At 37.1% G+C, this 24,333-nt stretch overlaps 1 long non-coding RNA gene across 5 annotated transcripts in view; it reads right to left on the bottom strand.

Moving 5' to 3' along the window:
• The window catches only part of LOC306669018, a 64,281-nt gene that overhangs the window by 16,199 nt on the left and 23,749 nt on the right, over nucleotides 1-24,333 (bottom strand). The gene's annotated exons all lie outside the window — the stretch shown is intronic.

The following is a 24,333-nucleotide window of genomic DNA, read 5'->3' as shown; positions in this document are numbered from 1 at the left end:
CAATGTATTGGTTCTCCTTGTTTTAGATATGCAATACGATTGCACAGCTCAGTCTGAAAGACCACCGATTAGGTTTGTCTAATAAAATATAAGTGGAAACTTAAAAAAAAAAAAAGAAAAATGACTTTAAAAATGAAGATGTCCATGTAGTATTTTAGTTGTAAAAAATGGGCAACTTAAATCCTTAAAAACAGGAAATAGTTAAATGATGATATACCATAGAAAAAGAAATCATCATAATATTTTAAGAATTTTTAAAAATTTAATTTTTTCATGATATAGTAAGTGAAAAGCATAATATGCTGAGCTGGCCTAATATCCTGTAAGCACACAGGGTTTTAAAAGGATGGGTAATGGTTACCTTTTAGCAATGTATTTCAAGGTGACATTTATTTTCTCAGTTATTTTTCAAATTTTTGAAAGAGCATGAGAAGCACTATAAAACAAAGTCCCAAAATTCAAGATCCATAGTTGGCTGTATGGCTTTTCAGTTTTACTAACTTTTGTGATTGTGGACATTTTACTTAAAAGCGTTGGGTCTCAGTTTCCTCATTTGTGGACCTGGGACAGCAATAATACTTATCTCAAGGAGCTGCTCTAAAGATAAAGTAAAATAATGTAAAGTGCTTAGAATAGTCCTAGCACATGGTTAACCATTTGATAAATTTTAGCCATGTACTTCTTTTATAGAAAAAGTAATAAGTACATCACACAAATAAATATTTAAATCATAAAACAATAAAACAAAGCACAGTTGTCCACTCAATAGGACAGTTGAGTATTGTTGGCAACTCAATTTAATCATACTTGGTTTAGTTTGGTAAAGAATGAGGGCATGTTGATGAAGGAGGTAAGTGTAGACCCCGTTGGAGTTCAGCACCCTTCTTCGCACAGTTCATCCATCTCTGTTCCATAAGAACAACACTTGTCCAATTCTCTCCTGAATGTTTAGTACTTTGGAATAAATTAAGATCGCAAACATGACATGACACACCCCCAAAATATAGATTCTTCTGCAATTCAGGAAATATAACACTCAAATGTTTATTTTTCCATTCACAGAAGCCACAAACTTGTTCTCTTTCTAAATCAGCTGAAGAGAGAAAATGTTACAAAACTGCATTGAATTGACTTTGCATATGTTTTCAATGCCCTGCAAATTACAGGAAGTAATTCTATTTCTGTGTCTTTCTTTGTTCCAAAGGGGAAGAGTGGATAAAAGAGCAAATCCTGCAGAGGAGAGTTGGAGAAAAAGCAGTGGGAATCTCAGTTTTCCATAGTTGTGTCTACCCATAAGCCTGTACAATTTAGTATAGAAGTAGAGTTTAAACTTTGGCTCTGGAATTACTAGACATAAAATTAGGTAAATGATTGAATTTCTGAAAATTGTTTCCAACCTATAAATCAGAACGAACAGAAGCTACTTCTGTGAGTTAATGGGAAGATTAAATAAAATATTTGGGTAAAATATGTGGCATGTAGTAGGCATCATTTAAATGGCAGCTACTATTATCTAACCACTAGGGAAAAGGGAAGAGAGAAATTTCCATAATGATAACAGGAGCTAAGAGCTGCCAATAGTTTACATATGTCAAGCACTTTTCATGCAACAGTGCAGCTAATCCTCACAGCAGCCTTAAGTGTTGGGTAATGTTATTTTCACGGTTTTTAAAGAGGCTAATAAGTGTGAAGTCTAGTTTAAATTTGAAGCTCCTTAAACCTCTATTAGAATCTGTATTATAAAATGCCTCTTTCTCTCTAGATTATGAACTATTCAATGACATAAACCATACCCATGTACTCCCAGGTTTGCATGGCTTGCATAAAGGTGCAACAAATCCATTCTTTTATATATAATATATATATACAGTTTTTAGATGTTGGTAGACCTTTATTTTATTCATTTATTTATATGTGGTGCTGAGAATTGAACCCAGTGCCTCATACATGCCAGGCAAGTGCTCTACCGCTGAGTTACAACTCCAGCCCCACAACAAATTCATTCTAAAGACACACTTTCTGCCTCAGTAGGTGTGGAAATCAATACCACACTAAACATAGAAATTTATTTCACTTAATATTCCAGTGACTACAAAGAAATGGATTAATTTCATCATTTATAGTATATAACCCCTCACTGGGAGATCAGAGTTCAATGGTAGTTATCAAGATACCCAACACAGACTTCACATGAGCGTGTGGATTATGTTGTCACGTGAGATCCCCACTGCTGATCTAGTGTTTTCATCACTTTCTGCTATTTTCATGTGCCCATCTACTCAGCAACAACACAGTCCAGTCCTTTCACGTGGTTTTGTTCAAGGCCTGTCTCCACATAATAAACCAAATTGAACTCAAGGAAATTTGAACAAACCACTGGACAATGGGAATAATAAGGGACTGACCACAGTCTGAGGAGCCTAGTTAAGAGCCCACAAACATGATTGGAGTCAGATACGTTGGGATTTATAGTCAGCGACTTGTACACAATAAAATAGAATGCATAGTAGCAAGATGTCCTCACAGTACATTCTTTTCTGCATTAGGAAAGCAAAGAAAGCAAATACCAGAGAACATTCAAAGTTGTTACAATAAATCTCTTTGTACCACTTCAATAATCTTTAAAATGGCATTTCTTAAATTTAGTGAATTGCCTTGAGACATTTCAAGATGAGTCAGGGAATAAGTGACATTTGCATAATATTTTCTGATTATGTATTTTTGACATAACCTTAAACCTTTCATATATAATTGGTCTGTGGCCTAGGGTATTTAGCCTTCTAAGTCATCACTTCATTGGCTTATGAAAATGCTATGTTGTTCAGGAATGTGTTTTGATATTACAGCAGAAACATGAAATAGTAAAGTCCATGATTTCCTTTACATTCTATAATTCAATGTACAAGATGACCCTCATTTAAACGGACTCTACCAATGTTAATAGTTATCAAGCATCTCATTTGGGGTAAATGAAATCATTTAAGAAAGAAATTTTGATTGCTGTTTGCAATTAAAATCCATGTTAACACACACTCTCTCTTTTTCTCTTTCTCTCTTAAAAGGAGTGTTTTAAGTGTCTTAGCATAACTTTGAAATAAATGGCAGTCAAATATTTATTTCTATATGATAATACAAAGACAAAGGTCAGGGAGAGTGAGATTCTAAAAGTGTATTACACATATTATGTTAGAATGCTCTACAATTAAAGCATTGTTCTCTGAGAAATATTTCTAAAAGAGGTAATTTAGGGAAGAATATTATTTGTTGTACATTATCAGCTTCACATTATGAATTGGAGATAGTGGAATTTAGACATCCCACCATGACTAAGATAATAAAATATGGCAAAGTGAAATCAAGACAATATTCTAGGCATGCATGTATGTGTGTGTGTGTGTGTGTGTGTGTGTGTGCGCGCAATGATTATGATATATTGTAGGTAGCTAAAGGCAATTCAAGTTGACCAACAAGGCTATAAGTGCATAAGTAAGTGTAAAGTTCTCTAAATATGAACACCAACTTCCTGACTGTTATGGTTTAGATAGGAGGTGTCCCCCAAAAGCAGGAACACTCAGAAGTGAAACTACTAGATTTTGAGAGCTGCAATTTAATCAGTTCATCCTGGTTTAGAGGGACTAGCTGGATAGTAACTATAGGAAGGTGTTTGGAGGAGTGGATCATAGGGGGAGGTGCACTGGAAGGGTTCATCTTCCCTGTGGCCCGCTCTTCCCCCTCTCTGATTCCAGGCTGTGATGAGCTGAGTACCTTCCACCTCACCTTGGTGTCCAGGTGACCATAGACTCAACCTCTGAAATCCTGAGCCAAAATAAATTTTCCTTCTCTAAGTTGTTATTGTAGGGTATTTCAGGCACAGTGACAAAAACCTAACTATACACTGATGGTCTAAAGCACATGTCCATCTACTAAGAAATAAAAAACAGGAATAATAAAATAACCTGTTGCTGAAAAGTGAGACAAAGATAAAAGGGAGGATTCTACATCTTTTCTGTTTTCGTTGTCTTGGTAAGACAACGTAGGGTCTTACCAAGGCATAAGTTTTTACTTCTAATTTTAAGAATACTCATCAAGATATTTTTGGAATAAATTTTAGTTTCCTAAAATCAAGGATGACCTACGGTTTCCTGTGATCTTCAAAACTTGTTGTCAGCTTTATTCTGGAGATGAACATGTCACCTCTCTGAACTTCAAGGAATGCCAGAATGGGTTATATAAAGACCGAATTCACTGGCACCATGTTTAGATGAAATTAGGTAATAAAAGAATAAAGGAAAATAGAATTTCCTCACAGCAGGGTCTCACGTGGGAACATAATTGCTGGGAACTATGGAACCTCATTCCCTTCACTTGTTACCCCCACACCCAGCAGAGAATGGTAGAGCTGAGGTCTTTGGCACAGCTAAAACATATAGGCAATGTTTGCTTGAGTACAGATAGTTTATTAGTATTGGTTTGATTTCCAATTAAAATATAAATTTGGTTACATAATTTATGGTAAAATTGATAAAAATTTCAACCCATAATCACTTGTATGCATGAACTCTTCCCTCTATTTTTCTGTAGTTCAAATCAATTCCTATTCTAAACCCTATTCTACCAGGGTAGTAGATGCAGTCTCTCTTGAGATTTGCTTCTTTCCTTTTCTGATGATTATTTTTTAATTCAAGAAAATGTATTTACTTCCTCTTTCCATATTTTTATTGGTGCATTATAGCTGAACATAATGATGGGAGTTGTTGTTACATATTTGTACGTGCACACAGTGTAACAAAATAATTTGGCCAATACCACTCTCTAGCACCTCCTCATCCTCCTGGCCTTCCACCTTCTGGTTCCTTTCCTCTACTAATCTCCCTTTGATTTTCATAAGACCCCCCACCAACACACACACCTTTCTTTTCCTTTTTCCTCTCTAACTTCCTCAGATGAGAGAAAAGATATAATTCTTGACTTTCTGAGTTTGACTTATTTTGCTTAACATAAGTGTATCGAGTTCCATCCAATTTCCTGAAAATGGCACAATTCCATTTTTAAAAATTCCTACAAGTCTGAGACCGTGGAGATGTTCCTCGGATGTCATCTGTACTTGACCTTTTCTCTACACTTGGACTCCTGATGTAGAGTAGCTCTCGGCACACTCCCGCAACAGGATCATTGTGTTTCTTCCATGTATTGCTGGGACTAATCATAGTCAGAGAGGCCATCTGAGGTCTCTGCACAGATTTCTCTAGTAATTATTTTACCACATCCCACAGCTGTTGCTCAAGTTTCCCCACTTCTTCAGAGAGAAGGCATAGGGTCACTTTATCTGGAATATACCAATATTTATCCTGTCATGATCCTCCCTTTCAATTCACATCACACCCAGTCCAAAAAAACTTCCTATCTCACAACAGTATTTCTCAAACTCAGCACTACTGACATCTTGCGCAGATGCTATGTTTTGTTGGGAGGGAATGGGGACTTCCTTTATGTTGTAGGCTATTTAGCAGAGTCCTTGGCCTCTACACAATAGGTACTTATAGCATGCTCTCTTCCACTCATGATAATAAACAATGTCTCTGGACTTTGCCAAATGTTCCACGATGGTGGGGGTATGGGCAAAATCACCTCTATTGAGAACTACTATTCTAGAAAAAGCTCCCTTTTCTAACTTGACTTCTTTCAAGTATTTTGTTTGGGCTCTAAATTCTTGCAATGCCCTGTGGAGCCATATCACATTAGACCCTGGGGAAGGCAAATATTGGTAAATACACACACACACACACACACACACACACACACACACACTCATGTGTGTGTGTGTGTACAAATGCGTGTGTGTGTGTGTGTATTTATATTAAATCTTTCCATAGTTGGATGTTATGGTGCACAACTCTAACCCCAGCAGCTTGAAAGGCTGAGGTAAGAGGATCACAAGTTTGAGGCCAGCATCAGCTACTTAGGGAAACCCTGTCTGAAAATAAAAAATAAAAAGAACCGGGGATGCAGCTTAGCAGTAAAGTGTCCCTGGGTTCAATCCCCAGTTCAAAAACTTAGAAATAAAAAATCTTCCATAATAGTCCTACTTTTTCATGACCTGTAAAAATTCCTTTCTGCTAAATAAATGGATAAGAGAACTTGCATAGAAACCCCATCAGAACTATTGTATTGTTTTACTAATTAGTTTATAAGTGGATAGAAAGCAAATAAGACAACCTCAGTATTAAGAGGTAAATAGTCATAATCCTTTATTAATCAAGTAGTAAATCTATTATAAAATATTTCAGAAATTAAAATAGTATAAAAATAATCTAATAAATAACTGCATGTCCACCATCTTCTTTAAAAAGTAAACTCTTAGCACTACAGCTGAAGCCCTGGAGGACCCTGCCTGATTGGATTCTGCATGTAGCCACTATTTTGAATTTAGCGATGAGACACAATCACATGGAACAACTGAAGTGGCCTGTATAACTACTACACTATGCAATACTTTGGATCTTTCTACTGTAGAAGTTTTTAAATTTTAAAATATTCAAAGAGATTAGGATAATGAACTTTGGCTTCTTCAAAGTGAAAAATTTGCGAATGCCCTGATAAAAGAGAATAATAACTAAGAAAAAAACATTCAGAATAGCTAGCTGTTTCTTCGAGGTGCACATTCATTTCAGGCCCATTCTCTGGATCTTGTTTAGAGTCCTTTCCCATATTCCAGCTGCCTAACGAAGGAGGAAAACATCTGGGTGCAGAGAGTGGGTCACAGAGCCCTCCATTCTCACTCTACTTTTCTCCTTTCCTTTGACTTTTCCCACTTTGTTCTTTGTAATGAAGTCACATGATGCCTGGAATTCAAGTACTTGTTTAGAAGAGAAATGTGATGTTGCAGAACAATCATTATTAAGTCAATCTCATGTGAATGTTTACAAGGTAAGAATCACTGTCAAAGGACAACTATATATTTTTTTCTGATATCAGTAAAGTGATACAATTTCTAGGGAATAAAAATACATGCAATGTGTAAGAGTATAACCCATAGAGTTGGGCATGAAAGAATTAAAAGGTAACAACCCTAAATATTGATCAAAGAAGCTGTTTAATAATAGTGACCCGGGGAAAGAATATGAGCATGTGAAAAGAGAATGTTTCCAACTTGTACTTCAGTAGAAATTAAGGTTTCTGGCTAGCTTGTTTCTATGTGTACATGATACTGAGAATTCTCACAGCAGAGCTTGGGAAGAGAGTGCGGACTAGATAAAAGGGGGATTGTAAAATCACATCACTGTTTTCCACAATAACAAGTATTGTGTAATATTTTACAGATTATATTGAAGGGGAAGCAAAACATTCCAAGGCTATGCAATAATAAAGACTTAACTCAATAAGTGATTGTTGAAATTTGATCTTTTAATAAGTATATAATCATTTTTTTTAAAAAAAGAATTATCAAGGATTATTAAATATTGGCCTGGAAGCGGAAGCTAGATCTACCTACAGAGGTAGTGTGGGAAAAAAGCAACACAGAACATTCAGAAAGGATCAGAGCCAGCCTAGGGGCTACTCCTTTAGATACTCCCAAGAGGGCTCAGCACTCTCCTCAGGAAGAGAGGAATTAGAAATACAGAAGAATTCACTATATATTTGAGTTTTTTCAGTGTAAAAGGCATGATAAGAACAAGTACATTACTGAATAGTCTCCATGTTTCTTGCTTCCTTCTCCATCTTTGGATGGAGTTAGAGTATTCCCAGGAGGGAGTGTAGAGAGGTTTTGAAGGAGCCAAAAACCTACATTAAATTTCATTTAAAAATATAGGAAAATACTTTTACTAGAAGGTGCATCCAAGAAAAGTCAACTGAAGTCAAAAGTTAAAGGAAGGAATGGATAAAAGAATCGAAAAGAAAGTTAAATGAGCCAGGACTAAAGTTTTTTGATTTTTAAGCTTTTTGATTGAAGGGAAGAGAGTATTGGGAGGTTTTAGAGGGATAACAAACTGAGGTAGACTTCCACCAGTTTTCTCTGTCCCAAATCATGTAATTCTCCTCTGTGATACTGTAGACAGGTTTTGGCAAGTACTAGCATTACTTTCCAGCCAAACTGCACCTGCTCAGGTGTGACACTCCAAGGTTTAGACACTGTCCTTTAGGATGTGGTATCTGCATTCAAGCAATGGCCACTATATGGTGCCAGAATATACAAATGGGTCTGGGAAACAAGACAAATAAAAAGTACTGACCTGTCTGACCACATGTCCAGTGATCCACCTGCAGATGTGCTTCCAAAACCCACAATGTCAGCACTCGTAATGCAAAGGTTCTGGTTCCAAAGAGAAGAACACTGGTGCCAGGAAGCACGGAAATTATTCCACTGAATCTAAAGCAACAAGTGCCACCTGGTGACTGTGTTTCTCTTGTTCATGAACCAGCAGATACATAAAGACTTATTATATTAGGTGATATAATTGACTATAAGTCAATTCATGAGGAATTGGATGACTGACTCTTATGGAACTCACGATGTTTTCATGTATAAGAAAACGGCCCATGAGCAATTTCACCAGCTGTAGCTCAACCCTTCAGAACTGAAAGCCTAGGTAATCCTGTCAGGTAAAAAAGTAAGTCAGCTCAGCTTCTAACCAAAGATAATGAAGATCTAGAATGGAAGTGAAGGAGAGAGATGACGAATTGGGATGATGATTTAGGGACCAGCTGTAGAAGTGGTGACAGTAACTTGCTTCACTAAGATTCAATGACCAAGAAATCTCAAGACCGCCCTTCAGTGAACCTCAGTAGTGCAAAGGCCAGACTGTGACATCCACTTATTGGTCTTCACCTCACATACTCCAAACTTATCTCTGACTTCAGTCACAACTGTAGGGGAGATCCCTGCTCCACACAGCCTCAGATTCACCTTGTTCTGGTAGCCACCCACCTCAAGCGCACGCGTCTTTCTGCTTTCTGCCTCGGAGCCTCTTCAAAGCATGGGAGGCTGCTTGACTTGTGTGCACGAAGATGGACAAGAAGTGGTGAGAGGTAATCCGCTGAGGGCAGTCCTCAACCACAGGGTGAAGGGAAGGGTGGATACAGACTGCAGACTCCAGGCCTACAAGACAACTCTAGTGTTCTGTGTGCTGCCTGGGACTCCCAGGGAAGTAGAGACTCTGTTACTCACAGTGGCAACTCAGGGAAACACAGCAAAATGAACTCCATTCCTCTCCATTTCACTTCTCCTGTCCCTCAGGTGGGTGTCTTGGATCCTCTCATCAGTCAAATATCCAAATCCTGTCTCAGATTCTGATTTTAGAAGAGTGAAAATTACAGTGGCTCTTGAAAACACAAAGAGGCACAAGGTCTTCTGCTCACAGAAACACCCCCCCCCCCCCGGGTGTACTACAGATGATATAAACATTTATTTTTCCATGTTTCAATCACCATTTAAAATGTTTTGTTTGCATTTCTTTGGTTCCATGTTATTTTTTCCTTGGAATAGCCAATTATCTCCCACTGCTGCTTTTCATTTAGTTACCAGATGCTGAGAGTACAACCCCCCAAAGCTCAGCCCTCACCGTCCTTAGCTTTGTGTTACAGTAAACAAAGTTAAGACACCATCATAATTCTGGGATACACTTAACACTTGCTCAAGAGGGAGGGTACACTTCTTTTTTTCCTCCAAGTGGCCTGATCCCTTCACAGTCCCTGTGGTTAGTGGTGTTTGGAGGTATTTGGCTATGAATTTAAACATCGAAGTGTGGTCTGCCTTTAAAAACACCAGACAGTGAGTCAGAGACCCTTGATTCCTTTTTATGATCATGCTCAATGTGTTGGGAAACCTCTGACCCTCCCTAGGTGGTTTCTCAATCTGTAATGGAGCTGCAAGGCACTCCTCTGTATCCCAGAATAAAGGAGCAGCGTCAACAGCACTAAGAGCATTTTCAATAATCAGGGATGGGCCTAATTCCATTGTACTTTCTTGTGTTTGAAATCTAAAGTACATTTCTTAGTGGCTATATTTTGAGGTGATTAAAAATATGCTGAACTATAAAAAAAAATGATATTTTGTATTTCCAGTTAATAACTGAATTCTGGCACAAAGAGATTAACACATTTCTAAGTGAGGGAAAGAAAATCATTTCTCAAAATACTGAAGGTCACCTTAGCTTTTTATATCTCTTTCTGAACCCCATCCTGATCAAGCCAATATTATCAATATTATGTTGCTTTCAAATTTTACAGGGTGTATTTCTTCCAATAAAACAATGTATAAATCCACAGAACACTCCAAGGAAACATGGAAGGGCATTTACTGGTATACTGTTAGAACACAATAAACCTCCTGCACTGAAGTCATGTACAAAACTGCAGGTGTGAGAGAGGAAGCAGGTATGGGAGCAAAGTCTGCATGTGGCATGGAAGCTAAAATTGATAATTCAGGCTACATAAAGTTTAAAAACTATCTGTACTGAAAAGGCAACAATAAACAGAGTGAAGAGACAACCTTTAGAATGGGAGAAAACTCTGCCAACTATTCATCTGAGAAAGGGTTAATGTCTAAAATTATAAGGAACTAAAAAAAGAACAACACACAAAAAATGAGCAATCCAATAAAAAAAAATGAGCAAAATATCTTTCAAAAGAAGAAATACAAATGACCAATCAGGATGTGGGGAAAAAATGCTCAATATCTTTACCATCAAGGAAATGCAAATCAAAACTACAATAAGATTTCACTTCATCCCAGTTAGAATGGTTCTTATTTAAATAAATAAATAAATAAATAAATAACAAATGCTGGTTAGAATGTAGAGAAAAGGGAACTCTATATATTGTTGGTAGGAATACAAATGATCACAACCACTGTGAAAACCTATATGAAGTTCCTCAAAAAACTAAGACTAGAATTGCTGTATGATCCAGCTGTGTCCCATTCCTGAGCATATATTCTAAGAAAAAGAGTTCGACATACAACAGGGATACCTGCATAACCATATTTTTTACTGTACTGTTCACAATTGCCAAGATATGGAATTGGCCTACATGCCTGTCAACAGATGAATGAATGAAGAAAATATGGTATGTGTGTATGTGTGTGTGCAGATAGTTAGATATGTACATGCATACATATACAGTGGAGTATTATTCAGGCATTAAGAAGGATGAAATCCTGTCAATTGCCGCAGAAAGGATGAAACTGGAAGACATTATGTTAAGCAAAATGAGACACAGAAAGACAAGTTTCACATTTTTCCCTCATAAGTGGAAACAAAGTAAAACAAATATACCCCTGAAAGTAGAAGGACCATTAGGAACTAGGAAGGGGTTGGGGGACGAGGGAAAAGCAGAAGGTAATGAGGAAGAGAAGTGAGGGGAAAGGTGGAAGAAGGATGGATGGACATGATCAATGACAGTATAAGCATGCATGGAAATATCAATAAACCCATTGATTTGTTCAGTTAATATGTATTAAAAATCATGATAAAAAAGGAGTGGCCTGAAGTAAGAATATAACCCCATCTATTTTCCTATTAGTGGTAGCATTTAGTTCTGCAAATTCTTTTTTAAATTCTTTGATAAATCTTTAGTTCCTTCATTTAGGGTAAAATACTAGAACCAGATCAATGACTTATTTTGTCTGCAGCAGCAAGATGAAGTAAAAATGAACGTTGGAGATGGATAGGAAGTCATTCATTTTAGGAAGGTGAGATGGAGGCTCTAGGTGACCATCGATGACCGTCCAGAGAGCAGAGAGGAGAGGAAAAAAAAGAACTTTGAAGTGAAAGCAGAAGATGACAAGATGAAGATTTGTTTAACAATTGGTGGCTTTGCAATTTTGTTGAAAGAACACTTACAAGAACCTGCTCAGGTTAGTATGAAGACAACAAAACTCCTCACTACCAGTGCACCCCACTTTTCCCCGTCAAGTAGTCAAATATGGTTCCTAACTAAAAACAGAGAGAAAGGAATTAGAGGAGCTAGAGAAGAAAAACTCTAGATACTACTACACCCCCCCTCTCCCCACACACACATGTGCACAGATGAGTGTTTAAGCTTATTTTCTACTTTCTCATTCTTAGTTAATTAATATGCAGTATATCAAGAATTTGATGATTCAGAACAAAAGAAATGAGAGAGCTGATTCAAGATTATCTCACAGGAGAGGATTTTGAGGCTGCCTTTAACATAAGATGGAAAACTTTCTAAGGCATTCCCTAAACTGATAAATACATGTGTCTTAAGTTAAAATAAAAATTTAATTACCAATTCTTATTAATTTTTCTTCCCAGTATCTTTTGAATCCAAACCAAGCTCTTTAATTCCACTGTCTTCATCTATGTATCTGTTGCCCAGAACATTATATAGGATGACTACAAAGCCACCCTTAGCCCCTCTCTTGCTCATACACTCCAGCCAGGAATGGATTGAATCCAGCCAGGAATGTCATTGGCTCTACCTCCAAAATGGAACCATTGGCACTTCCGTCTTCCTACTGGAAGCCACCATCTTTGGTCACCTGAAGGGTTGCAATAGCTGTTCAATGTATCCTAAGCTCCCTTCTGTTTACTCTTGACACATTTGCCAATGGGGTCCTTTCAAAATAGGACCGGGACTCTCCTTTATTCAGAATCCACTGTGGACTCCCCCATCACTCAGTTATTGCCCACGCCCTTGGAAGTAAGTCACAACCCTTGTGCGATATGGTTCCCGATTACCTCTCTGGCATCATTTTTGACTGAGTTTTGTACCTTGCTCACTCTCCCCAGCCATTATGAGCTCCTTACTATTCCTTAAACTCACAGGAATCATGCTTCCATGTAGGACTCTTTATTCTTCCAAGAATTCTCTTTCACCAGGTATCTACCTGACTACTCTCTCCATCCCTTGACATCTTTGCTCACATTTCCCTTCTCTGTCAAGCTGGTTCCTGTATCTCTTTTGACATATCCCTCTCGGTTTTTGAGCACTTCCTTACTTTCTAGCATAAGGAGCTACTCTAGGCTCACCTCAGACTTTCTCTTCAGCTGCTCTCAAGCCTTCATCAAAGGACTGTATTCCTGCATAATTCAGCATGTGCATATTGTCAGCCGTAAGTGATGACATGGGAAAGTTGGGCATGAAGCGCCCAGCATTTGCTCCTCCAACCACATGTGCAGATATGCAGATATGACTCATTTTTTTTACTTGTTTTTAGATATACATGACATTGAGTGTATTCTGTCATGTTATACATACATAGAGTGAAACCCATTACAATTTCCATACCATTCTTGTGGTTGAACATGATGTGGAGTTATACTGTTTGTGTATTCATACATGAGCATAGGAAAGTGTTGTCCAATTCATTCTACTGTCTTTCCTCTTCCCATCCCCCCACTTCCCTTTATTCCCCTTTGTCTATTTAATGAACTTTTCTTTCTACCCTCACTTGTTATGAGTTAACAACCACATATCACAGAGAACATTCAGTCTTTGGTTTTTGGGGACTGGCTTATTTCACTTAGCATGATAGTCTCCAGTTCCATTCATTTATCAGCAAGTACCACAATTTCATTCTTCTTTACAGTTGAGTAATATTCCATTGTGTGTGTGTATATATATATATATACCACATTTTCTTCATCCATTCATCTGTTGAAGGGTACCTAGGTTGGTTTTATAGCTTGGCTATTGTGAGTTGAGTTGCTATAAACATTGATGTGGCTGCATTACTGTAGGATACTGATTTTAAGTTCTTTGGGTATAAGCCGAGGAGTGGAATAACTGAGTCAATGGTTGTTCCATTCCAAGTTTTCTGAGGAATCTCCATACTGCTTTTCAGAGTGGTTGCACCGATTTGCAGTCCCACCAGCATCTTTTCCCCAACATCTTGATAATTGCCGTTCTGATTAGGGTGAGATGGGCTCTAGTGTAGTTTTGATTTGCATTTCTCTAATTACTAGAGATATTGAACATTTTTTTCATAATTTTTTTGACCATTTGTATTTCTTCTTCTGTGAAGTACCTGTTCAGTTTCTTTGCCCATTTAATGCAAAGGGTCATAATCCAGAATTCCAGGAACCCGTAATGCCTACATAAGTACCTTTAGGACTCCATTTGTTTTGTTTTGTTTTTTTTTTTTCTTTTTTGTCTTTTTCTTTGTTTGTTTGTTTGTTTGTTTTGGTTCCAGGGATTGAACTCAGGAGCACTCAATCAGTGAGTCACATCCCCAGCCCTTTTATTGTATTTTACTTAGAGACACGTTGTCCTGAGTTGCTTATGGCCTTACTAAGTTCCCAAGGCTGGGTGTGAACCTGCGATCCCCCTGCCTCAGCCTCCTGAGTCATCCATTTGTTTTTATAAATGTGCTAGTGGATGAATCTGACACACTTGCAAGTGGGATCCTTTCAAAATAGAAAACAGATTCTGAATATTGCATTTGAATTCACCTTGAAATCTATCACACTGAGTACTTTGCTGAGTGTACTCCTAACATTGTGTGGTGTCCTGGTTTCCTGTATCGTATTCTTTCGTATGTAAAGCCACAGATCAGAGTTTAGTCTCCAGCACTTAGTAGGTTCTCAATAAATATTTGATTAGGGAAAGGAAGAAAGGGCTGTCTTAGCAATTCTGTGAACAATTTAGATGGGAGATATTGAATGATATATAACATGCTAGTGCCTGGCAAATGGCAGGTGTATCACAAGTGTAAACAAAATAAAAGCTGAAGATATTTTTGCAATCTGCTAGTTCTGAGATAAATAGCAGAAAAAAAAAATTTACATTTACTACCTTTTCCAACATTCCCATTGGCAACATAATGAAGTGGTAAAAATTTACGGGAAAGCATATTGGATGTTAATCCTGCTCAATCTCAAATATTGACCAGTTTTAAGACAAATTCTAGTATATAAAGCTAAATTGAGTTTTCTCGATTGAGTCAGCACAAAGTCCGTATTATGAAATCATGATTAACTACTAAATTAAAACCACAACAGCTGCTGACAACTGAGCAGAAAGTGTAATACGTGGGAATTATGATAACACTGTTAATGTTAAATCTATGACTATCAAAACATTGAGGTAGTTTTTTGGAAATCAAAGCATTACTATATAAAAATTGCTAGGGAAATAGCTATGCTTCTCAAGAACTAATGAGTCAAAGTTTGGAATTATAATTAAATTGACCAGCCTCAGAGGGACAAAATAGTGGAGGAGCTCGTAAGATTCACCAACACTGGCGAACACCGCGTTCCAGTGCAGTGGTGGGCATTTGTGTTTATTGAGCTTTTCACTGTGCCCCACCCTTTACCTCTTCAGCATTTCTTCAGCATCATCAATGATTGCATAATAAAACAGTACCTGCTCAAACATTTTGGAAACTACTGATTAACGTATCAATCCCTTGGTACCTCACCTTTTAAATAGGGATGATAAACAGTATTTGTGTTATGAAATTGCTCTTAAAATTAGATGGCCAGTGACTCAGGAGGCTGAGGCAGGAGGATCCCAAGTTCAAGGTCTGCTTCGGTATCTTAATGAGACACTAAGTAACTTCACAAGACTCTGTGTCTCAAAATAAAAAGTGAAACGGGACTGGGAATGTAGCTCAGTGGGGAGGTGGCTTAGTGGGAGACTGCTTGCCTAGCATGCCCAAGGCCCTGGGTTTCATCCCTAATACTGAAGAAAAAAAAAAAAAGCAACAGGGCATACACACACACACACATATATACACACATACACATGTGTGTGTATATATATATATATATATATATATATATATAACAACCATATATACACCCATGCTTGTATATATCCATATCCATATACATATATATCATGTATGTAGGTATGTATATATTTCAATCACTATGTATATATTCAGAAAGGTAAGTATATAACCACTTAGGTAATTGTCTTCCAATTTTTAGTCTTTAAGAGTATAATTTAGCTTTTGGTGAGTTTCAAGAGCTCAGGAATGAATATGACATTCAACTCCACCTTGAAATATTTCAAGCATATAAACACATTCTTGATGAAAGTCGTCGTGGCTTAACTACACATTTATATTGGAAACTAAGAACTTCACAGTTTTCTCTAAAATGTATGTAAACCTGTGATCTTCTAGTTTTACAAATGTTTTCTAAGACCTTGGTCTCAAGACATAGCTGTTAAAAACCCTTGCCTTTCATGACCAGGCAATAACATTTTAACAGTCTGAATTAACAATAACTTGGAAATGTTGAGCACTAGGTGAGTCAGTTGATTATGAGCTGTGATTTTCTACACTATAATTAGATGGTCTAATCTTACCTTCCTATTTTCCAAACAGAAGCATGAAAGACTTTTGAAGATTACTAAATTCAACAATTCCATGTTATTTCTGCTTCTGTTCTCTGAGATAAAAATCAAAATATATAGTAGAATATACACAGTCAAACCAAGCATCTCTGTTGTGCTTTTTTATTTTGGTTTTTTTTTTTTTTTTTTTTGTGGTGCTGAGGATTGAACACAGACTCACATGCTGAACATGAGCTCTTCACTGACTACATCCTTAGCTCCCTGTTTACTTTTAAGTCTACGAACACACTCAAAAATTTTAATGTTCTATATTTGGGGTTAAAATACATTCTCAGACCATTCTACTAAATTCCAGGCTGTGTTGTTCCAAGGTGAACTGAGCTATCCCTTCTGACCACTCTCCCACCAGGCAGACTTGGAAGATGCTGTACCATTTAGAGCTGGTATTGAATCCCAATTCGGAATAAGTCAAGAAATATCCCCAGAACTTTGTTTGGATCTTTCCTTTGAAAATTAAATTAATTATTTCCATTATTTCATTGCATTGTGAGTGAAAGCAGTGATGATAATAAAATGTAGCATTAAGCAAACAATGTTCATGTTATCCCAATTCTCACACATGCACACCCCACACATCCATGAAGAAAATATAATTATCTTGAAGTGACTTGCCCAAACTACACTACCATTGAGTTAAGGCAGAATATCAACCATTAACATGAATTATTCTACCATTTATTCAAACAGTGTCTATCAGTTGCAATCACTCAAGTGTTTCTTCTAGCCTTGTATTACTTCTCTGGAAGGCATTTTTCCCTGGAGAAAAAAAAAAAAAAATGTTTGAGAATCTATCTTAAGACTTCAAGGATTAGGAGATAAGAGGAAGAAGTAATGAATTAGTCATGATCTTGTAAGACCTATAATCTGAGGCTTTTCTGACAGGATCTTATATGATTTACAATCTACAGTTTCCCCCTTATATTTCAGGTAGAAGAGGATAAAGAGAACAGGGTTTTGAAACTTTTATAAGTATTCAAATAAAATAAAAAACTAAATAATTGCTACACTAAAAGAGGGAAAAGGTAAGGATGTATGGATTTTTCTCAGCCAACTTTGCATATTACTGGTCTGTATACTAACTGAAGCATTGACCATCAAGGGGATGATTTATTCACTACGTTTATTGAAACTAGTTGAAGAAAAAGATGTGAATGCATTTAACAGCTTTCTTGTCCATTTCAAACATACAAAGATTGATTTCTCTCTTCTAGTCAAGTGAACAAGTGCTTATTAAGTGGACTGCCTACACATTGAATCATTGTCACCATGGATTTGGGTGGCAGTGTCTTCTTCTTGCTTTTTGATTCCATTTCCATGAAAACAGAGCAGTGAAGAATATGGATTTGGGGCCACCTTGTGACAGACTTGGAAAAGTCCTGGAGCCTGATCTCCAAGATTAGACTTTTGGCTTCCCTTCCTACAGCATGTTATGCTTCAACAAATATATTTTGCAAAACATGTGGTTAACATATGGTGATGTCTGATTTTTAAAAATGAAAAGGTGATTGATTTTATCACAATACAGTGACTTATTTCTATGTGCCATCATTCCAATAAGCCATCAACATACATTAACATTATAACAGCATTTGACACGGAATGATTCTATGAGGTGTCACCATATCTCCATTTTAAATATTAAGCAAATATTAGTCAGATTTCCATTGCTGTGACAAATTACCTAAGATGAAAAATATGAAGAATTTATTTTGGCTCATGGATTTAGATGTTCAGTCTGTAGGTTCCTGGCCTGTTTGCTTTGGGCCTGTGGAAAACCAAAACCTCATAGGAGCACATGGTGGTGATTTCATGGTGGCCTGGAAGCAAGCTGGATGGGGGTGGAGGTCCTGCGGTCTGAATATCCTCTTTAATAGTCTGCCCCCATTGACCTAACTTCTTTCCACTAGGCCCCTCCTCTTAAAAGTTCCACTGCTTCTCAATAGCTTTCCCAGTCTGGTGACCAAGATTTCAACATGTGGCCTTTGGAGTCTTTTATTTAAACCATAATACCAACTAAGGTGTAGAGAGAATAAACAATTTGGTCAAGCTCATGCATAGAACAAATAAGATCTGAGGAAGGCTCAAAGGATGCCTCTCCTGCCATCATGAGCCTACTACTACCTCAATAATGGCATTAATCCATTCATGAAAACAGATTTCTTATGATCTAATTATCACTTACACGTTCCACCTATAAGTAGGATTAAGTTTTCAATACCTGAACTTTAGGGTACAAATTCAAGCCATATCATCTATGATCTTACTCTAGACCTTTAACTATGTCATATTAAAAAGAATTTTTCAGTTTTGTGTTTGAAAACAACTAGATATTATCCAATTAAACTGAATACTGAAATCTTCCTTGAATCACACATCCTTTAATTATTCCTTTGAGGATATCAAGCAATGTTTTCAAAAGTAAAATTGCTACTTTTCCTTTCTGTTGTGTATTCTTCTGTATTTCTTTTTTGCATGTGGGAGGGGTACTGGGGATTGAACCCAGGGAGCTCAACCACTGAACCATAGTTCCAGCCCTTTATTATTATTATTATTTTTTATTTTGAGATAGGGTTTCACTAAATTGCTGAGGTGGGTCTGGAACTTGGAATCCTGCCTCAGCTTCCCAAGTCACTGGGAGTACTGCAGTACTCCCGACTGCACTTATTTCCAGTGTTATTTCTTGTGGTAGTAAGGAGTTCCACTGCCCAGATCCTCTTTTGAAGAAGATTCTGCTGGTTCAGCAGCAGACAGCTGTATTGCCCAAGGTCACCTCCTTCCTGGGGTAGTCTGCCTGTTACCCAGTGAGGGGATAAGACTAGTTACTTCAACTTTATTAAGGACAACAGTATTTGCCCTGGGTGGTCTTTGTCAGAATTACATTACAGTTTCACTATTCTCTGCCCAGTCTTCCCTTCTTTTTCCTAGGTTTTAATTCCAATTGATATCTTTAACACCAAAATTCATTTCATAATCTTCTTGAAGACCCAATCTGTGACAGTATTTTACTTATTGATCTAAATCCCTGTTCAAGAGTTTTGAAGTTTTTCTCTCCTTTTGTGGCAATATACTAGCCAAGACTGTGATAAAAATTGTGATGATAAAATATGTTAGGATTTGCAATAATCATACTCTTTTTCTCTTAAGGGTTTAGGTTTTTTTAGACCTCAAAGAAAGTAAATAGGAATTAGTTGTCAACTTGGCTGGATTAATAGATGCCTAGATAATTGGTAGAACACAATTTTATGTGTATTCGTGAGGGTGTTTCCATAGATAATTGGCATGTGGGTGAGGGAACTGAGGGGAAGATCTGCCCTGATTGTGGGCAGCACTGTCTAATAGGCTGGGGCCCCACATGGAACAAAAAGGTGAAGAGGGGAAAGCTTACCTGGGAATGCATGCTTAATTCTTCTGTTGCTCCCACAGAAAATATACTCCAGATTTTTCAGTCTTTGAAAACAGACTCACAGCAGCAAATCTCTAGAGGGTTTCCAGATTGCCATCCTTGGACTGGGGCCTCATCATTGGTCCCTCTTACTTTGAGACATCCAGTTTCTTGGACTGAGCAGCTACTGGTTTCCCCAACTCTCCAGTCTGCAGATGTTTATTATGGGACTATCCAGTCTCTTAATGTGAAAGACAATGCAATAAATCCTTATAATTATCTATACATTCTGTTGGGTCTGTTCCTCTGGAGAACCCTGACCAATACAACTGGCTTCTCAGCAAGGTGAACAACTCATTGTGGGGGAGCTAAACATTCATGGCATGGCAGCTAAACATTCTCAGCCCTATTTGTCCAGCAGAAGTATGGAGATTCACAGTTGATCCTGTTTTTTTTCTCAGGAAAAATTTGACAATTTTGTAAAACATTCTGATAATGAGATTCTATAATAATTATATAGGCCTACTGTTCTTTAATCAATGCTCTCAGATCAGGGATCTCTAAGAAAACAATTCTCCAAGGTTCTGTAATTACCTTAAGTTACTCAATGTCATGGTCTCTTGCTTCCCTCGTATACATTCAGCATTCTTGGATGTACACGAGGGTCATATACTGTGAACCTAGCAGCAATATTACCCTTCAATCTGCCCTTTTGTTTCCCGGGTACCAGAGCTTCCCCTAAATAAAACCTGCATTTTTCCAGTTTATAAGGTTTTTGGTAATGATGCCCAAGAGAGAAAAAGAGTAGGCATCATTTTTTTCACCCTCATCCTTATCTTCTGTGTAGGTAATTAATTCTTACTAGCCTGCTGTGACACTAATTACAGGACTTTAAAGAGAATAAAAAGTGTCTTGGTTAATTCCCCTCTTCCCTGCTGTATCTGTTAGATCCAAAGTAACCCAGTTCGTCTGTTCCTTAGTTCCATAGTCCACTTAAAGAATTTTATTTCTTGCATAATAGACATTGGGACTTACAACAGAGAGGTTATTCTCATTACTTCTTCATTTGTTTATGCAATCATGTAATAATTATGGGACACTTCCTATATTACATGCTGTGTACAAAGTTGTCCTCTCAGGACTTGAGGTATAGAAAAATCAAATGTTTGATATAAAAAGGCTTTACAATTTATTCATCTTCAATCCATGATTTAATATAGCAAAATTTTACTTTCCTTCTAACTTATCTACTACATGTGCCCATGGACCTATTAGTTAGAGAGGAAATTAGACTTTTTAAAATTCAGTGAACCTTGGGGAGTTTGCTAAAATACAGGTTGCTTGATCCTACCTTCAAAGATTCAGATTCCATAGATCTGGGTAGGTTCTTGAAATTTTTTTTTTTTTTTTTTTTTTTTTTTCAGTTTTGGGGATTGAACCCAGGGTCTTGTGCTTTTGAGGCAAGCATTCTACCAACTGAGCTATAAACCCAGGCCTTGAATTTCTATTTTTAATGAGGTCCCAGGTATCCTTATACTGCTGTTCCACCAACCACATTGAATGGCACTGAACTAGAGATCCTCTGTGTCTATTGTGCATTGTTCAATACCAGGTGCCTTCTTCACATTTAAAACATTTGGACTCTGTATACCGCACTGACAGTTTTTCTTTTATCAAAAATACTAACGTGGCTTCTAAGATGGCTGTGTAACTTTACTCATGATGATGACAGTAATTCAGTGCATTTCAATGGGCCTTTAGTGTATATGGGTACAAGACTGGCTTGACCCGAAAGGAACCCTACTACTCATGATCCCAAAACCTTAATCTGTTGTCTATGCTCATTTCAGTGCCTCCCACCAGGACCAGGGCCTCAGAGATGACTTTATGGTGTAGTACTGTTTTGTTTGTCTAATATGCTTCTAATGTTGCCTCTCTCCCCCTTCTCCTAAATTCATATTGTTAATATCAAAAATAGGTATAAAGTGTTCATTTAACATTCTCAATCCAATTGTTTCTACAAAACATTTAACTTCCATCTTTTCCTAACTAATTTAGTGACCACACTTTGACAAATTTTCCATTTTACCTTCACTGCCTGTAGCAAAAACTTTCTAGCATCAACCAAAGAAATAGATTTATATACATTTATTTAATTAATATCTGTACATTTTGATTGTATATTATATAATAATGTTCATATTTATGTGAATTTCATATGATCTACATATTTCTTATAAATTTATACATATTATGCATTGGTATCTAACACATTTATATATAAATTTTAAAATTTCAGACAATTTAAAAATAGCAAATATGTATTTCTATAACTTCAAAATTAAATATTTGTAATGATAATATACAAGAAATAAAATACTTGGGAATTTTCTTCCATTTCAGCTTTGATTCAAAAATCCAAAATGTTATTTGAGATGTATCTTTGAAACCAGTTTTGATTCATCATAATTGCTTTATAGGAGTAAAACATTTTCAAGTATTTTAGAGTTCAGTGTGCAATCCACTAAGCCACAGAACCAGGTTATTCAAATATTTTCAACTAAACTCCCACCAAAATTCAACCTGATAATTTTAATTAGAAGTGTTACATTTATATATACACACATGTCTGCATATATATGTACATATATGCACACATATATAATAAAGTAAGGTCAACCATTATAATTACATTGGAGTTTTATTTATTCAATGTTTTTAGACATTTTTTTCATTGGTATTTCATCATGTTAAATTATATCGTACAATTTTCACACCTTAAATCAATCTTACATTGCTTGTCATATTTTTAAATTACTGATTTTCAGTTTTTCAATGCTGTATTTTTAAATAAATTGTGCACTTATTTTTATAATAGAGATTCACCTGAAAGCTTCCTTTCTGAAACAGTTCTGAGTCAGTCAGGGACCCTCATAAAAAAACAGATCCTTAGGATTAAGGGATTAAAAATCTCTCAGGGGAAATAACACAACCAAGCTTGCTCTCAGTCTTATGGTGTTAACAGCCATGCCAGAAAGAGCTGACCAGTCTTCGGGCTACAGGAATAAGATAACATTCCAGAAGATGGAGGCTGAGAGTTAGCTCAGCTTTTGAGATGATGTATTCAGCAGAAATATCAAGAAGCTGGCATCAAGCAAAGCAAAATCACCAAGATAAAGCCTGACCCAGGAAAACAGTCCGCCCTGTTCTGAAAATAATATGAGGGATTTTCCCAGATGATAAGAAGCCACTGCAGATGGTAAGGGGCATGGTCACCCAAGTAACCCACAGCCACCTTTACCTTATTAGAGTAATGAAACACACACCCTTAGGTAGAGACTTAAGATGGAGGGACGCAGGGGGCATATGAAGAAGCATGATGAAGAGCACAGGTGCACCTAAAACCCCACCTCTCCATGTGATGACATCAGGACACTGAGTCCCTGCCACCTGCAGATGCCACAAAAGCTGCATACCTTTGCACTTTGAGCAGGCCTGACACTCTTGGTTGCTGTCTCCCTTCTGGATCAAGCTGAGTCCTCCAACAAAGAGCCTGTTTCCTGTTATGCTGTTCCTCTGCCTGATTCTTTTGGTACAAAGCACAAAAACCCACTGTGCTAGGGACAGTTCTTGTCAGTTTTTGATAGTGGGGATATACTAGTTATAAGTAATAAGTTGTAGAGTGCTCTACCGTTTCAACGAGGGGGAAAGGCTAAGAATGGAAAAGTCAAAGTCAAAATGGAACAAAGAACCTCAGCCACTGTCCCTAATAAGAAAGCCCCTGAATAGAGGTGCTTAGGCCAAGAATGCAGATATGCTTTTGAGCAGGACTTGTGTGGAAAAAGTGGATTGAGAAGGTGAATAGTCCTTGATAGAAACTTCCTCCAGAAAACAGCAGTGTATTAACAAGTCACCAAATCTTCAACACTGGGGGAACAAGTACCTGATCCTGATTGCAAGACGGGTATCAATATTTCCTTAAAGCATGACAGTATTCACTCTTACAACCTATGGAAATGTTAATTTATCTTTAGGATATGAAAAGCATTTATGAAGAAAAGTATTGTTCTTTTCATCCTCTTCATCTTTTCCATCCAATCCACATAGGACAGTATCTTATCTGAAAGAAAGTGTATAATGATACCCTTTCCCAAGGTCAAGAATCTGCCCCAAGCTTTAGGGAAAGTATATAATCAAAATAAAGAGGAGTCAGATCTAAAGAAGACGTGATCTGTTTGAAGCCCATTTGTCAGTAGAAGTTACCACATGGCTCTAGTTTTAAACACTGGTTAGCCATAAATATAATCTTAAGCCTTCTTAAAATAAACAGCAGCAGGACGCAGCAGTGCAGAAAACCAATTCTTCAAGTGCCATGGATCCAAGGTAGTCAGAATCTCCAGCACAACCAATATCCTTCCTAGTCTAAACCTCAGATGTCTACATCATACCAACTTGCAATCAGTACATTTCAGTCCAGGTGTCCTGAAGGTGGCAAGATAACAGCATGGTGTTTAGAACTAAACATCCCAAGTATACTCAATACTTACTTTTCCTTTGAGCTTCTGCATGGCTTTACTATTCAACTACTACTCAGATAACAAGTTGCTGAACCTCTCTGAGTCTCA

This window comes from Sciurus vulgaris (genome assembly GCF_902686455.1).
Source record: "Sciurus vulgaris genome assembly, chromosome: 9".
NCBI classification, from domain to species: domain Eukaryota; kingdom Metazoa; phylum Chordata; class Mammalia; order Rodentia; family Sciuridae; genus Sciurus; species Sciurus vulgaris.
The sequence above is the reverse complement of the archived record's forward strand: the minus strand, read 5'-3'. Positions and strand labels throughout refer to the sequence as shown.